Source organism: Lagopus muta, chromosome 11, assembly GCF_023343835.1.
Source record: "Lagopus muta isolate bLagMut1 chromosome 11, bLagMut1 primary, whole genome shotgun sequence".
In the NCBI taxonomy this organism is placed as follows: Eukaryota; Metazoa; Chordata; class Aves; order Galliformes; family Phasianidae; genus Lagopus; species Lagopus muta.
This window is the reverse complement of record NC_064443.1, coordinates 2,890,867-2,906,449: the sequence shown is the minus strand read 5'-3', so window position 1 is coordinate 2,906,449 and position 15,583 is coordinate 2,890,867.

Sequence of the window (15,583 nt, the reverse complement as noted above, 5' to 3'; positions counted from 1 at the left end):
GGCACAGCTGCATGTAATATTGAGGCTTGTGTCCCTTGCTTTGCAGTGAGCATTTACTTTAGTGTTTTTTATCAAAGAATGCTTACAGGGGGTAATGAGAGAAGGAGCTCTGTGTAGATGTGGCCATCCCAGTGCTGCTGCTGTAAGGGATACGCTGACTGCTGAGGTGTGGGAGGAGAAAGGCAATGATGTATTTCTTCCCCATCTTGCAAAACCTTGGGCTGTCTGCTGTCTGTGCCTTCCCCAGCCCCCAGGGGTTTGTGTTACACAGAGCTCATCCCCGTGGACACCTGCTGCAGCAGGTTCAGTCCCACAACAATCTGATAATGCTGCTTTATCCTTCTTATCTTAATAGCAGAACCTCAGCGTGTTGCAAGGTGGAGGGATGAAGTGTGTTAGTCTGCTCTGCCGCTGGGATTCAGAAGCTCTTTGTATTGTATGTTTTGTATTCAAGAGTGAGAGTCAAGTTTGAAGCTTGGAGAGCATCTGTGTTCTACTCGAACTTGATTCAAGGTTGGAAGCTGAGGCGGCAGCCTTGGCTATGGCACAGAGGTCTCCCAGTGAAGCACAGCTCTCAGCTTTGCTGTCAGGCTCCCTTGCAATCTGTGCTATTAATCAGATGTGATTATAACCCTTCTTTAGAGCTTGGTTTTGGCGTATTTCTTTAACCTTGTGCGAGACAGGAGTTGCGCAGAGCTAAACGGCCATGGAATGACATTAACTTGACCCCTGTCTTGGAGAGCTGCTGAAGGAATGTGTCCTTGTCAGTGCACAGAGATTATTTTGAGCTCCAGGACCAACGAAAAGGGGGTAAATGCAGTGGAAAAGGGAAAGGGTGTCTGTTCAATACTGACCTTATTGCCAGACCTTACCTGTCAGAAGTGAAGCGAATACTAACAAAGCTGCCATTAACTAAAACTTCTTAGGGTTTCAATGGATTAGTTACATGGTATTTAAGTGTGGCAACGTATTACTATCACCCTACAGGGCTAAGGAGAAGCTGGCTTGGATTGCCACGCAACTTCCCTTTGCCACACTCCAGAAAGAAGAGTTTGGGACAGCACCTTTGGGCTGAATGGAGAACAGAGAGCTGATCCCTGGCTTCCATAGCCTGACTGATTTCTGCAGCTATCCATGAAGAGCTGCTGTGGAAGATGCTCCCTTTCATGCTGCTGGTTTGCCAACCAGGCTCAGGTGCAAGTTAGCTTTGGCACTTCCCTCCTATCTCTCATTTGTTGAGCAAGTCTTCCCAGAATTCCCAAAAGCAACATTTGATGCAGAATACATTTGCTCTGCTCAGTCCCACATCTGTCAACAGATAGCTCCTTTCTTAGAATTTTAATGGGTTTTGTGCTTTTTAGGGATCATTTAGATACTCTGTGAGCAAAACAAGAGCCAAAGCCTCTCTGTACTCAGTCTGTGCTATCTGAAGTGCATAACTGTACTGCTAGCAGCATTTAATCCCCTTTTCCCACTTCCCCACCCAGAGCTGTGCACATTCCTTCTTTTTTTCCCACCCAGTCAGTATCATGAGAGGGTAAGCCAGAAAAACAACCCCCTCTCCCCACGCACAAGCCACGCTCTATATTGAGATCTGAATTTTCTAAGGGAGTCGATGTGATCTTGACATCTGGATTAAATCCAGGCTCAAATTCCAGGCTCAGATTGGGAATTCCACCTCCAGCGCTGAGAACAGCAATTCTTAGAGAACTTACTTTACCTTTTAAGGCAAAATTCGAGGGTTGTGAGAGTAGCTGCATAGCAAAAATTCCTCCTGTGCTGAATTTCTTTAGCAGATTTTCCCCGTTTGGATCCAGTGCAGTCCATGTGTTTCTCACATGGCAGAAGAGGAAATCTCACTTCTCTCCAAGACCAAGTGCCTGAGCAATCCTTGTGTTAGGGGCTGGGATGGAAGGACAGAGGTGAGAGGGCAGGGAAAAGACTTTGCTCTGAAGTCACAGCCTTCTCCAGCTCTCTTTAACCTGGGTTTCTATTGGAAGGACAGTTGGTAGAGGAGAGAAAGGTGTGTGTGACTTCTGTATCTGATGAGAGACACTCAGCTCACACTTGCATAGAGCATCTTTGCTACACCGTGCAGCACTAGTGAGCTACAGCCACTGCCTGCACCTGTGGGCATTGGCATGAAGGGTCAGAGCACAGATGGGACTGGAAAGGTCCTTGAATACAAGAAATCGGTACAGAGTAATGGAAATGCCTCGATGGGGCTTTGGGGCTGTTTCTTCTAAAGCAATGTCAATGTCAAGGCTTCTAGAAGGTTGCTGGAAATTGAGGACGCTGTGTGTTCTGTCCTCCTCATCCCGTGTGTATCACCTCTTTGACATCTGTGACATCCCAGGGCATCTTTTGGGCAGACAGAAATGATGCGGCTTAAAAAGGCTGTCACCTTGAGATGGTGAAGCACACCTTCCTGCCACACTACTTATTGATGGCTTATGCTCTTCTTATCCAAATCTGTCCATCTCCCAATGTAAGTGGAGGTTCCTCCTGCCCACGGGGCTTGCTCTGCTCCTTTGCAATAGCTCTGGTTGCTTAACCTTTGGGGTGCAATACTTATTTTTCCTCTGAAGATTGAGGATAGGCTAGAAGACACTGATAGGGTATTAAAGTGAGAAGAATGTCAGCAATAGAGGAGAAGGAGCCAGCACTGAAGTAAGAAGGAAGGAAATTATCATATCTCCAAATTGTGAGCTGCGATCCAGAGAAACTCTGCGATATATTCAGGTTATCACAGTGCAAAGGCTTGCACTCCTCCTTTGCCTTTGTACCGAGCCTACCAAAAAGCTGGCCAATGCTCTGTTTGCATTATCTTACAAACAAGCTTAGTCACGCAAAGCTCTGGGCTCTGCTTCCAAGGCTCCCAGGCCAGTCTGCCTGCCAGGTGGCAGTGCCCACACTGGGAGAAGTACCACTGAGCCAGGAGAGCTGGGGATGGGAGGTTTCATGGTGTACTGTGACCCAGCCAACCTTTTCTGTGTATTGGTTATTTGACCTGATGATTTTTGGGAGGTTTGAAGTCCATTCCAGCTGGAATCTGTGGTGTTAGAAGGCTTGGTGGAGCAAGCTTTTGAAGTCTCTGACTTGGTGTTCCGAGCAAACCAAACCTTGTTGGGTGTTGGCTTGGTGGTGGTGATGGTCGGAGTCTTGAATGTCTTCTTTCAGGAGCTGCTCCACTTCTTGGGATGAGATGCATGTGGTTTCTCTTGTAACTATCCATTGCTCCAGCCCTGGGTGAGGGAAGATAACAACTGATTCTAGGAAACGTCCTCGAAAGAGATGGAAGTGCAAACGTTGTGCAACGAAGAAGTTGAAAAGCACCAGCTACGGAATGGCAAAAATCAAAACACAGTTAAGTCATTCTCTTTACTTTCACGTCCAATTTCCCACGTTGAAATGATTGTAGGGGAAAACTACGGGAGGCTGGGGAGCTGTGTGTGCTGCTGGCTTAGCGATGGATCATTTAATCAACATTTGTGCTGTGGTTTCACATAGAACCTTGTTTTATCCCAGGGAGCTGTTATGTACATCAGAAAATCTATTCTCTTTGGACTTGCAGCACTTTGCCCAAGGATTCCTGCTGCCATCCCACAAGCTCCTAGTAGAGCATGAGTATGGCTGTGATGCTGTGTGACTTTTGAAGACCTCTGATCTTGGCAAGTCTGTGCTTCAAAGTTGAACTTAAAAAACCCCACAGATTGCAGTTCACGTTCTTAAAATGTTGCATCCTGCTCCTAGTGTGAAATTTGGTGACGTGCTGTTTATATGTCTGTGTATTTAAATCAATAACAGTGCAGATCCCTCCCGAGACACCCCACTCAGCACTGATAAAGGCTGACCCATCCATTTAAGCTTTTCTCCTGGCTCAAACAGAGAGAAGGGACCGAGCTGTGAGTGAATCTGGTCGGGAGGGGTGCTGCCTGTACATGGGGAGGAAATTTGGGTGACAGGTAACTGGCTCTCTACAGACAACAGCAGCACTAACAAAATGCACATTGCTATTACTGAGATGCTAGGGCTGAAGTGGTGCCTATCCGTGGATATTAGGATCATAATTAGTGGATATTAGGAAAAACTTCTTTATTGAGAAGGTAATCGGTCACTGGAAAAGGCTTCCTAGAGAAGTGGTTGATGCTTCATGCCTGTCCATGCTTAAGAGAATAATTTGGATAGTGCTCTTAATGATATGTGTCAGCTTTGGGCAGGAGTCTGATAGTTGGAATCGATGATCTTTAAAGGCTTATTCCAGCGGAAAGCCATTCAGTTCCATTCCATTCCATTCCATTCCATTCCATTCCATTCCATTCCATTCCAGAAGGTCTTGCACAGCACCTGGAGTTGCACTTTGGCTGGTGGGACAGGGAGAAGGCACAGCAAAGGAGTGTGCTGCTGAACTGCAGCAGGAAGGAGGGGATGAGCTCTGGGTTCCCCTGTGAGCCTTTGGGGTTGCAGCTCACCCCGTACTGCCTGTGCTGGCTGCACTGCTGCCTCCAAAAAGTGATGACCTTTCACGTTTCCTTCAGCTTGGTTCCCAAAACCGCATCTCCTTCACAGCAATCTCTCTGTGAAGATGTATTTACCATGAAGGATGATGAGACTTTGAGCAAGTAATTGAGATTTAAAGCTCCAATTACAAGAGGAAATAAACCAGAACTGTTTTCTAAGCTTGTGTCTTAATTGGACGAAGTGATTTCAGTACATACTTCCCAAAGTCCTTGCACTATCTCCTGTGCTTGTTAGCCAGTGACCTGGTTTTCATGGACCAACCTTGTGGCACTGCAGTCCCTCACCCAGCTGCACTTGGATCAGGGGAACAGTGCACAGCAGAGTGGTGATGCATATGGCTGGAGCTCAGCTCCTCCGTTAGTCAAAATTTCTTTGGGTAGAAATATTGTTTTATATCTATTTGGCAGCTTTTCTGCTTGCTTCTTGTTCAGGTTGAATCATATGCAGCTACATCTGAGCTCTGGCACGCTGTCAGTTGTTCACAGTGCTGAGCACAATGCCTTTGGGGGTGGCAGCAAGCATAAGTGACACCTTAATAAGGGCTTCTGCAGATGTGGCCTTGGCACTAAGCTGCCCCCATCTACCACTATTGCCAGCTTGGGGCTTATTAGTCACACATCCCTCCTTTGAGAGAACTATTTTTGATGTACCTGCCCTGCATGAAGCCCTGCTCGGTTTTGCTCTCCCTGCTGATGTTGGCTGCCTGCAGCACCAGGTGTGGGGAGGGCTGGGGTCAGGGTGAGCACTGCACGGTGGCTGGGAATCACTCAGTATTCTCTGCAGTTGGAGCCCAGCTCTGCCTGCCCCTGGGCTGGTTTTGCTCCAGACTCTCCCCTGTGACAGGCTTACACTGCTGTGGTTTGGGTGGTGGCTTCCTCATAGGGGACAGGGACAGCCTGGAGCACCCACTGGCCGGGAACAGGCTGGGCAGAGCAGCCACTGCCACCATATAGGATTGGTCCTGCTATCTCTGGGGGTTAGGCTGGGCTGTGTCATTCCCTCTGCCTGTTGGCTTAATGAGCTGCCTTATCTGTCATCTTCCCCATGGCAGATGGGGGTCTCTTCAGGATTAATTAAGGATCACAACTATGACCTACTTACTGAGCTGGTGCTATTGTTCCTGGAGCTCCCGGAGCTGCCAGCCTGCTTGATGGAGTTTCTTCTCCTGCTCTGCTCTGGTTACTGGCTCTGTGCACCCTGACAGCACTGTGCTGAGCTCCAGCTGGGCTCCCGTTACATCCATTTCCCTAACAGACACACACATTACCTTTGGGTAGGTAACTGCAAGCTTCTTGCCCATGGTGCACCAGGTCTGGGGATTAGAGCTGCTGGCCTACATCTTTCATAGTATTGTTTTCATTTAGGAGCAGGGGGCTGAGGGTGGGCAGAGATCAGCTGCAAGGTGGGGGAAAAAGGTGAGAAAAATGGTTTGGGACCATCCAGTCCTGTGCTACCAGATCCTAAACCACGCTGTTGCTGAACGGGTCTCCCAAGGTTTTCCATCTCTCAGAGGTACTCAGCTCCTCCTCATTTCTAGCTTGTGCATCATTGCAGCAAGCCTTTAGCAGTAAAGGAGCAGAACTGTCTAGAGACTGAGAAAGTCAAGCTCTGCTAACCCTCTTGTTACCTGCCAGATCTTCAGGCAGAGCATTGTTCCAGATGGGAATAACTCAGCGGTTTGCTAAAGCAAATCCCTTCCTTCAGCTGGGCATGGATTGCTCCATGCTGGCACCTTGTCTCCTCTACATTCTCCTGCTCTTTCCTTCCTTTCCTTCAAATTGATGAGAGCTCATTGTGTGCAGCAGATTGAATCTCATGCAGTGTGGGCTCCCAGCCATGTGCATAGGGCTGCTCATGGCACATTTGCTGCTCATGTGAGGGCTTGTGCTCCCCGAGGCTCTTTTCATCCCCCCCTATGGAGCCAGTCCTCAACCAGCCTGATGTTCCATGCAGGGTCCAATGGTCTCCCCGGTGGGACCCCAGCAGTTCCCAGTGCTTTCAGATAGGAAGAGTTAGCTGTCAGGCTGAATGAGACCCCTGGGAAGCACCATTTTGCTTTGTCCTCGGAAGCAAGCACAGTGGGGGAATTGCTTGGCTTTTCTTCTCTGCCTCAGAAAAAAAGCCTCTCATGTTCCAGTGACCTGCTTACTATGTAGGTCATCACCAGCTGGAAGAAAGAAAACAGTTTCAGGAGTAGGGGAACTCTAGCAGGGCTCCTCTGCTGACTGATCTTTCTGGAAAAGCATGGAAAGTTGTGGCAATCAGTCTGGCCTTTCCCCTCTTCACTGCTCTGCCCAAGATGATGGAGGAGGGATGTGTGCTGCCCTGAGAGTGGGCAGATTGCCCAGGGTCTGGTGTACCCTGGGATGAGGTAACGGTGCATGGAGGCAGGCAGCAGGTCTCAAGTCTACTAGTGGTCTGGGCTTTTCGTCCTTTCATGAGCTTGGTTTCAGTAATTAGGTCTGTCCTGCCAGCCATGTGCCTGCATGGCAGAGTCCTGAGCTGGGGAGCAGTCTGTGCTGGGAGGTGGGATGGTCTCACCAGGGTGAAAAGGGGACGTGGAACAAGGAAAAGCCTCTGGGTGCCAATGGGACCCAAACCAAAGCTTCTCTCAGCACTGTGCTGCTGCAGTTAGTCTGGGACTGCTCCACATTGCACACAGCAGAGCTGACTACTATGTGATACCCATGGAGAAGAAAGGAGGCCCTCAGTGCAAGCTGTCACCAGCCAGGACATATTGCTGTGAGGCTTGGAGGAGTGAAGTCCAGCTTCCCTCACACTTGCCTCTATTGCAACAACCCCTAATACCCTTCACTATCCTCTCTTCTTTCCCAAATCCCCTAAATATCAGCTGGCCTGGAGACGCCCTGTGCCCTGGCTGCTTCTTGCTTGGGGAAGCATGGGCACAGCCATGCAGTCTGCATCCCACACAGCTGAGAAGTCTCATTCGTGCAAGATCTCTGCAGTCAGGCAGGGGAAGGGCAGGGCACCCTGGGGCTGTCACGTCAGCTCGGCACATCCATGCACCATGCAGATGGCAAAAGGCCGCTGCTGTCACGTAGCCACGGTGAGAACACGGAGGGCCGCTGTTATCTTTGCTTGCAGGAAGGGTTCAATTAGAAACTGTCTCACAAATGTGTGGTTATTGAATGAGTTGCTCGTTTACTATGTATGAGCCATCCCCACAAATGTGCCGAGTGCATCTGTCCTTGGCAGGGTGCAGCTGCTCTGAAGGGAAGCAGATGAGCCTTCCTCGTCACAAGGCTTTCTTCATCGAGACTCTTCTGAATTGTTCCCTGCGTGGAGCAATTCTCCAACAACATTCAGTGCAACAGCAGGGGTGAATCAACTTTATCAAGGCTGGCCTATTTTTAACTCTTCTTTGGTTTTATTTCAAAGAAGGCTTCAAATGCCATATGTCACAGGGCACGGCGATGCTTCTAGCGCAATCGGTGGCCACAAAGACCTACCCAGGAATGCACTGTATGGCAGCTGGGGAGAACCTCCTGTTCCCAGCATCCTCAGCCTCTCTGGGACTTGTTTCCACAGTATGAGAGATCTTAACAAAAGGATGGCTGGCTGTGGAGCAAATCAGTTTAACCACCACAAAGCTGAGCTTACTTATGCCTGTCTCACTGCCACCAGAATTTGGCGAGGCCATGAATTTCATGAGATGGGGGTGCCTTAATCCTGGTTCTTAAAGCCTGGCAGGCAGGCTGGGGCTCTTGCATCTAGTTGGGAAGCATCTGGTGTTGGTCTGAATGAGAGACAGGGATGAGTGGCCCTTGGGCTTCCAGGTGACAGCACTTGGCACAATGTGGGGCTCTGCACAGCTCTGTTGTGTGAGAACATTGCTTATTTTCTCACCTTTGGTTAGTTCATCTCGAGATAAGTGGTGACTTTGTTTAACCCAGGTTTTCACTCAAACCATGGGACAGCAGTTGAATGGTTGCTGTGGCCCCAGACATTGCTGAACCACTGTGGCTTTGTGCTGCTCACACACCTCCAAGTAAAGCAAGCAGGCTGCCTTCCCCACCAAGCCCTCATTGTGTCTTAATGAGAACCAGACAAAGCCTCCAGGATCACATCTCTCCTTAGCCACTGCCTTCTCAGTAAGCTCAGCCCACTGTGGCCACAGCAGCTCGGAGTGGAACCGTGCCTGCACAGGGGGCCTGCTGCTGGCTGTGTTTGCAGGCTTGGTGCTTGGCAGTGCCGCTTTCTTCAGGGATGGATAGAAATAAATGCTCACTAATCTGCCTAGCACAGCTAGGGGAATAATTAACTCCAAGAATGAGGTGGATGTAAGGAGAAAATCTGAGGACAAATCTGCACAAGAGGACTGCCAGGTGGTTTTTAGCCTGCAGCACCATTCTGTAGGAGTTGCAATAAAGCAAGCCAACACCTCCTCTGTTACAACCTGAAAATCACTGATCACTTGTTATCACTGGCCTGTGCTAGAGGAAGACAGTTCAACAGGGACTAGAATCCTTGCTTTATAGCACTCAGGTGCTCAGACATGCCCTCAGGTGGCTCCCAGGCTCACATTGTTCAGTGGTTCTTGTGTGCCAGGCATCCAAGTGTTTGGTCTGCTGCTGTGTTGCTCCCTGAGTGGCTGCTCCACGCTGGTTTCTGTGGCTCTTTTTTCTCTAACATCCCAACCCTGTCCTCTCAGATGTATGTCAGGATGTGGTGTGCCGTTGGCTGGTGAGAAGCTTCTTGTGCTGTCTGCATGAGGTGGCAATGCTAGAACCCCATATGCAGTGCTGAGCATGTCCCAGGAACCCAAGGATCAAGTTGGGGGATAATGTGTCTATGTCTGAAATGCTCCTTTAGGGTGGCCCACCATCCCTGGAGGTGTTCAGGAAACATGAAGAAGTGGTTCTCAGGGACACAGCTTAGTGGTCAGTACTGTTGGTAGGCGGATGGTTGGATTAGATGGTCTTATTTTCCAACCTTAATTAAGAGCATCATACAGTCTACCAGCTCACCTCCCCTGTAGAGTAACAGACCAGGGTAGGAGAGTCTTGAGAATGCAAAGAAGCTTTCACAGCCCTCTTGTGCTGGATGACACCGTGTGTGGGGACAAGAAAATAGCCCAGTGTCCCAGCATGAATCAGCCATCCAGTCACACACAGCTTGCTTCACCAGTGGTGCCAGGCAGTCCTGCAGGGAGATGGGCTGCAGGGATGAAGGGCTGGCTCTGCCTGTGACAGGGTGTGCTGTGCTGGGCATTTGTGGCTAACACAATCATGGGAGGAATCAGACTCCAGATCTGGATGGAAGAGCTTCACTCCTGCCTAGGCGTTCAGAGCTGAAGGTCTGGTAGCCAGCTCTGAGGTGCTCACGCTGTGGGTGTGAAGACTTGTCTGCATCTCTGGGAATTGAGATGAGCTACAAGCAAGAATTTTTTGATTTGAAGCCTTTCCAGGTCTGGCATTGCAATTCTATTGCCTGTGCAAGGATTTTTGCTGGACTGTGACATGGTTGCCTATAGGCCTCCTGTTCCAGCAGCTTCAAGCTGTGCTTCAGAATGACACATGGCTGTGCTGTGGCTGTACTGGTGCACAGGTGATGGCTGTGCCAGCTTTACATAACTCTGCCCTGTGTTTCTCCAAGCTTATCAGCTGGGAGTCACCACGTGTTTATTTACAACATGCATGCAAACCATAGGAATGCAGGCACTGGTGTATGGACAACAGGCTGTGTTTGCAGAGCAGAGGCAGAGCAGTTGCACAGTCCCTGGGACTGATTACCTCCTCCTAAGGAAACCAGTGGGATATCTCAACGCATCCACCGATGTCCATGCTTGATGCCATGCCACCTTGAGCAACCGCATCCACCTGTGTTTGAGCTTACAGAGTGCCCAGCACCAGGATTTTTGCCTTATAATGATGTCATCTGAAGGTGAGGAGCTATCTTTACAAGACAAGATCTGCCCCAGAGGTGGGCAGAGGTGGGCAGAGGGGCAGATGCTCAGTGCAACTCTGATCTAAGGCTACGGGCATCATCAGAGCAGGTGGGCACAGCTTGCTAAGCCAGCACAAGGCCATCAGGAGGCTTTGTTTGTAACTCAGCAAACAAGCAGTGATGGAAGGTTCTCAAACTCCCCTTCTTCGGGTCATCTTTACCCATGATATCACTGATTGCGACACCAGCGTGATTCATCCCACGCATGGGATTTATCTGAGATGTCTGTTTCACCCGAAGTTGGACTGTTTGTTTGCACAGGGTGTTGTAATGCTGCACAAACAAGGAGCAGGGCAGCCCAGAGCAGATCGTGTGCTCTCAGCAGGGGAACAGAAGGAAAAGCTTTGGGACGCAAGGATGTAAAATCCCACCCGCACCAGGTGAGGAGGTCTCACTTTGCACCAACAAAACTCACGTGCTCGGTAAGAAGTGCAGTGTTACACCTCGATTCTCAGCTCATTGTGCGCTGCTCATGGCTCAGACCAAAAGTCCGTGCAGCTAAGGGGTGTCTGTGGGTAGGCAATGTGCCCACGCAGCCCCTGACACAGCCCAGCATGTGTTGGCCCACTCCCCATGGACTGCCCAGCCCTTGGGTTGCCTCCAGAACCCAGCAGTGAGACAGGCAGTTCTGTATCATTCAGAAAGAAAACACTTCTTTCATACAAGCTGGTGTTAGTGTGCCCCATGTGAGCTGCACTGCCTGCCCTCTAACATCTCAGCCTATCACACCACAGTAAAACTCACTGGTCTTTACAGCTCCCTGGCTGAAAGGTGTAAGGTTTCCTTCTGGTGAAGCCTGCAGTCAATAGCTCGCATTTCTGACGCCCTTTGTCATGGAGTAAGTATTTATGGCAACTGCACAGTGCTCTAGGTTCTTTCCTTGAAGGTCAGGACAGCTGACGATAAAATTGAGTAACCCTCCCTGCGCCAGCCCCTTACTGTACATCTGCAATTTCTAATAACTGGTTACTCATTAGGAAGATGCCCTTGGAGTGGTTTGACAGAACTAAGTGCCTCTGACCCGTAACTGTTCAAGAAGTTGACTTAATCTCTCTGGATTGGGGCACATATGAGGTCCTTTCCCTCTGCCTTCTGGTTCTGATCCTTTGTGGGTGCTCCTGGCGTGAAGTTCTCCTACACCCTGAAAGCAGACACTGATGCACTTTGGATGAATGCAACGCACAGAAAGTCGTGTAATAAAAATAACAGGGGCTGCAAACGAGCGGCCTGGCACCTCGGCTCTAATTATAACAGCACTCAGCCTCTGCCCAGACTCAGCAGAGGCATTCTGTGAGCAGAGCACCCAGCCTGAAGCGGCCCTTCCCTGTGTGGGCAGCGCCGTCCTCGCACTGGAAGTCCCTCACGTGGAAACCCCTCACCAGATCACTTCCTCATTTCCCTTGTAGGCAAAGTGAAAATCAGGCAGCAGCCTCGTGGCTCTCGGGCTGCGTCAGTGTGAGCACAGCCATGGTACAGGCTCATGTCACTGGGGGGTCTGTTCCTGTGCTGGGGTTATCAAAGAAACCAGCAAATCCTGAGCACTCCATGGGCTGTGTGGGGCATCCCGAAGCCCAGCAGGTACTTTCCATGTGGAAAACTCCCCAGGCTGTACTAAGCGGCTGCCTAGGTAGTTGTCTACTGCTTTAGCAGGCTGGGCAGGAGCATTCGTGCTCGGCTGCCTGAACTTCATCACTGTGCTGTTGTCCCCTTCCTGGCTGCTTCCTGCTGCACTTTGATATGGCATCACTTTTGTTTTTGTCTTTGGAGAAACAAACAAAACAGAAGGCCAAAAGCCAGCTGCCTAAAACACATTCCTCTGCCGTGACTCGGAAAAAATCTCTTCTTTAGATGTAAGCATCCACTGTTTGCATTGTTCATCCTCCCAGCAGGGGTTCTGGGCTTTGTCTGCCTCACTCGTGTTGGAGTCTGACCATCCAGCTCTTCCTATTTCTGAGCTGCCCAACATGCCATCCCTTCCAGCCACAGCTCATGGGTTTCAGCTGCCTCCCACAGCTCCAGGGGTTGATAAAACAGGTCTGGTGCCATGTATGGTGGATCGAGTTGACAGGCAGGAACGCGCTCGGCCTTGATAGGGCTAACTTTATTTAGCAGGCACGTTGCAGAGCTGGCACTGAGCAGAGAGGCAGAAGCAAAAGAATGTGTCTGCTTTCCAACAGGGAGATGGTGCAGCATATTCCATCCAGCCCTGGCATCAGGGTCCATGCAGTGATGGCCCCACGGGTGGGGAACTCTTTGTCCCAAAGGTCTCTGCCTCATTCTTGTGCATTCTGCTCACCTTTGCCCTGATCTTCATGCCCTCTGGGTTGACACAGTCATGAGTTCAATCGAGTGTGAACTCTGCTCAGTCCAGTGGGAAACAGCAGAGAAAGTTCAGGACTGGAGGCAGCTGCACACACTCAGTCAGGGAGATCAGCAGTCTCTGCTTGCTTAGAAAGAACCTGTATTTAAACAAAACTACTAGTCCTGGAACTAAGGACTTTGGGGCTAGCCTGTAGTGTGGGGAATGGAGATCTTCATGCTGCAAGAGGGGAAACCTCAGGGCCAAAGGAGTCCATGTGCCCAGAGGTGCAGATCCATAGCTGTACTGGGAGATATTTTAAAGATGGTTTTGCACTGCATTCATGGAGCAGCTTTGGGTGCCTTCCAGTGGCTTAAGGACAACTTCACAGATGCCAGAAAGCTGCTGGTGGGGTTCAGTCCAGGACCAGCTCTTCAGGACTTCTCACTCCTGGACCTTCCTGCTCCTTTAGGCCAGTTCTGGAAACAGATATTCTGACTTCCCTTTCCCTCCAGCTCCCTCAGATGACTGAAGTGCTGTATATCTTCACATAAGGACTGACAGCACACTCCAAGGTGGGCTACGTCTCATCACCAGTAGGTCTCTGATCCCTCATCATCCACCGCAGCTACATGACAGCCTCAGCTCCACCAGCCCCTTCAGGTTATTGCTACAGTCAGCTCATACAACCTTCCTCCCTGTTCTCAAGGTTCTGACAACAAATTTCTAGGTCAGCCTGGTGACCTTTGACTCCGCTTCCTCTTTAAACTCCAGTGGCTTTTGCTTCGTTGCTTAGTTGTTACCCAGCAGTAAAGATCGGTTCTGATAACCACAGGGGCTGCTCCCTTCCCCCTCTTCCGTACACAGGTCAAATCTCTCCTAGTTTGCTTGAACAAATTTCCAGGTGGGGCAGTGAGAGATTTGCTTGCGGAAAAGGTTTTGTCCCTCTGCCATATTTCTTAACTCCCTAAGGAAGCAATGCAATCACAAAGGCAGGTGGGGAAAAAAAAACCATGACATGACAGAAAGGGTTTGGCACAGCTGTGAGGATGAAGTCATTAGGAGCAGAGAAAATCACTGATGTGGCAGCTTTATGTCTTCTGCTGATGTAAAAGCAATATATTCCCATGGAAGAAATTGGGCCCACTGTTCTCATCGGCTGAGCTTCCCACCTTGGTCTTCTCCACGGTGTGAAAGCTGGCTTGAGCTTCCTCCTTCTGCAGCAGCAACGAGGGAAGCACAAACAGCAATCTCAGCCATACTGACCTGTATCTGTGATTTCTGTCTGCTTGTAGCTGTCTGCTTTGGCTGTGCTCTCTGGATGGGAAGGGGCAGGGACAGAACAGCCATCCCATCCAGCTGGTTGAGTTCTTACTCTCCAAAGCATTGCAGGGTTGGTTGCTCAAACCCTCCCTCTTGCCTGCATTGGGATGGGACATCAAACAGCTGCAGAAAACCCATGCTACAACTGGGGAGATGGGATGATCTCGCTCTGAGAGTGCTGTTAGCACCCTGGACACCTGGCTGCAGTTGCTGGGTCCACGTTAGATTGTGTCCCCATCCAACCCCGCTTCTCTTGGTGCCTCCTCTATGGGCACAAATGCTTCCCCTCACCCCTCGTCTCCGAGAGCCTCAGCCTTCACAGGAAAATATGGTCTCCCTGTGGTGGTGTAAACTCTACCCTGTCCCCCAGTTGGCACAGCCCTGCACAGACCAACGTGTTCAGCGTTTTAAATATTAATAGGACATTTGAGAAGCGGGCCCTGCGACACTGAAGGTAAATTTTCCATTTAGTTGCTAAAATCAGACTCACTCTAGCGAGAAGTTCGGTGCTTTTTGAACTGGGCCTGAAATCAAAGGTTAGCTGGAATTTCATGCAAGAACAACCCGAGCAGGAGGGGAAAACAGAAGGGGAGGCAGGGCTGCGAGCTCGTGGGAAGCATTGGGAGAGCGGAGCATGAAGACGCGGATCGGAGTCGCCACCTTGTGACTGCTCGGCCACTTCCACGGAACGGGACAACGCCTTGCTGGCCCGTCCAAAGCTTCCTTTTAGGCTCCAAACTGCCAGATCTGAGGGTCCGGACCTTCATTTTTAGAGTGCGATACCTTTTTGTGGCATAAACGCTCATTTTTTTTTCCATCCGAGGGTCTCATTTTTGGGACACAAAGCATCCCCAGCAATCTTTTTATGCGTGTGTTTGCAAAGCCTCATTTTTAGAGTCCAAAGCCTTATTTGACTCTACAGCCCCTTTTCTCTACAGCCCACAGCCTCATTCTAAGGGCCAAGGCCTGGACTTTAGAGCCAAACCCTTCTTTTCAGGACACAAATCCTCAGTTTTGGCTTCAAACTGTAGGTCATAGGGCCCCAACCCCTCATTTTTGAGGCTCACAGTCTCACTTTGTAAGTGTAAGCATCCCTTTTGGGGGGTCCAAACCCTTATTTTCAGAGTTCAGAGGATCCATTCGAGATCCAAAGTCATCTTTTTATAGTCTAAGGTCTAGTTTTTATAGTCTATAGTCTCAATTTTAAATACTCATATTTAGAGCCAAACCTTATTGTCAGGGTCCACACTCATTTGAGAGCACAAGATCTTTTTAGCCTCATTCAGGGCGTCTGAGATTTAGGGTGCAAAGCCTCCTTTTTAGGTTCCCAACAACCTGTTTTAGGGCTCAAGTCACCACCATCAATCCCACTCCACCTGTTTAAGGGTGCAAAGACCCATTTTTAAAGTCCAAAGCATTATTTGAGGACCAAACCATCACTTTATAGGGCACAAACCCTACTTCAGGGTCTAA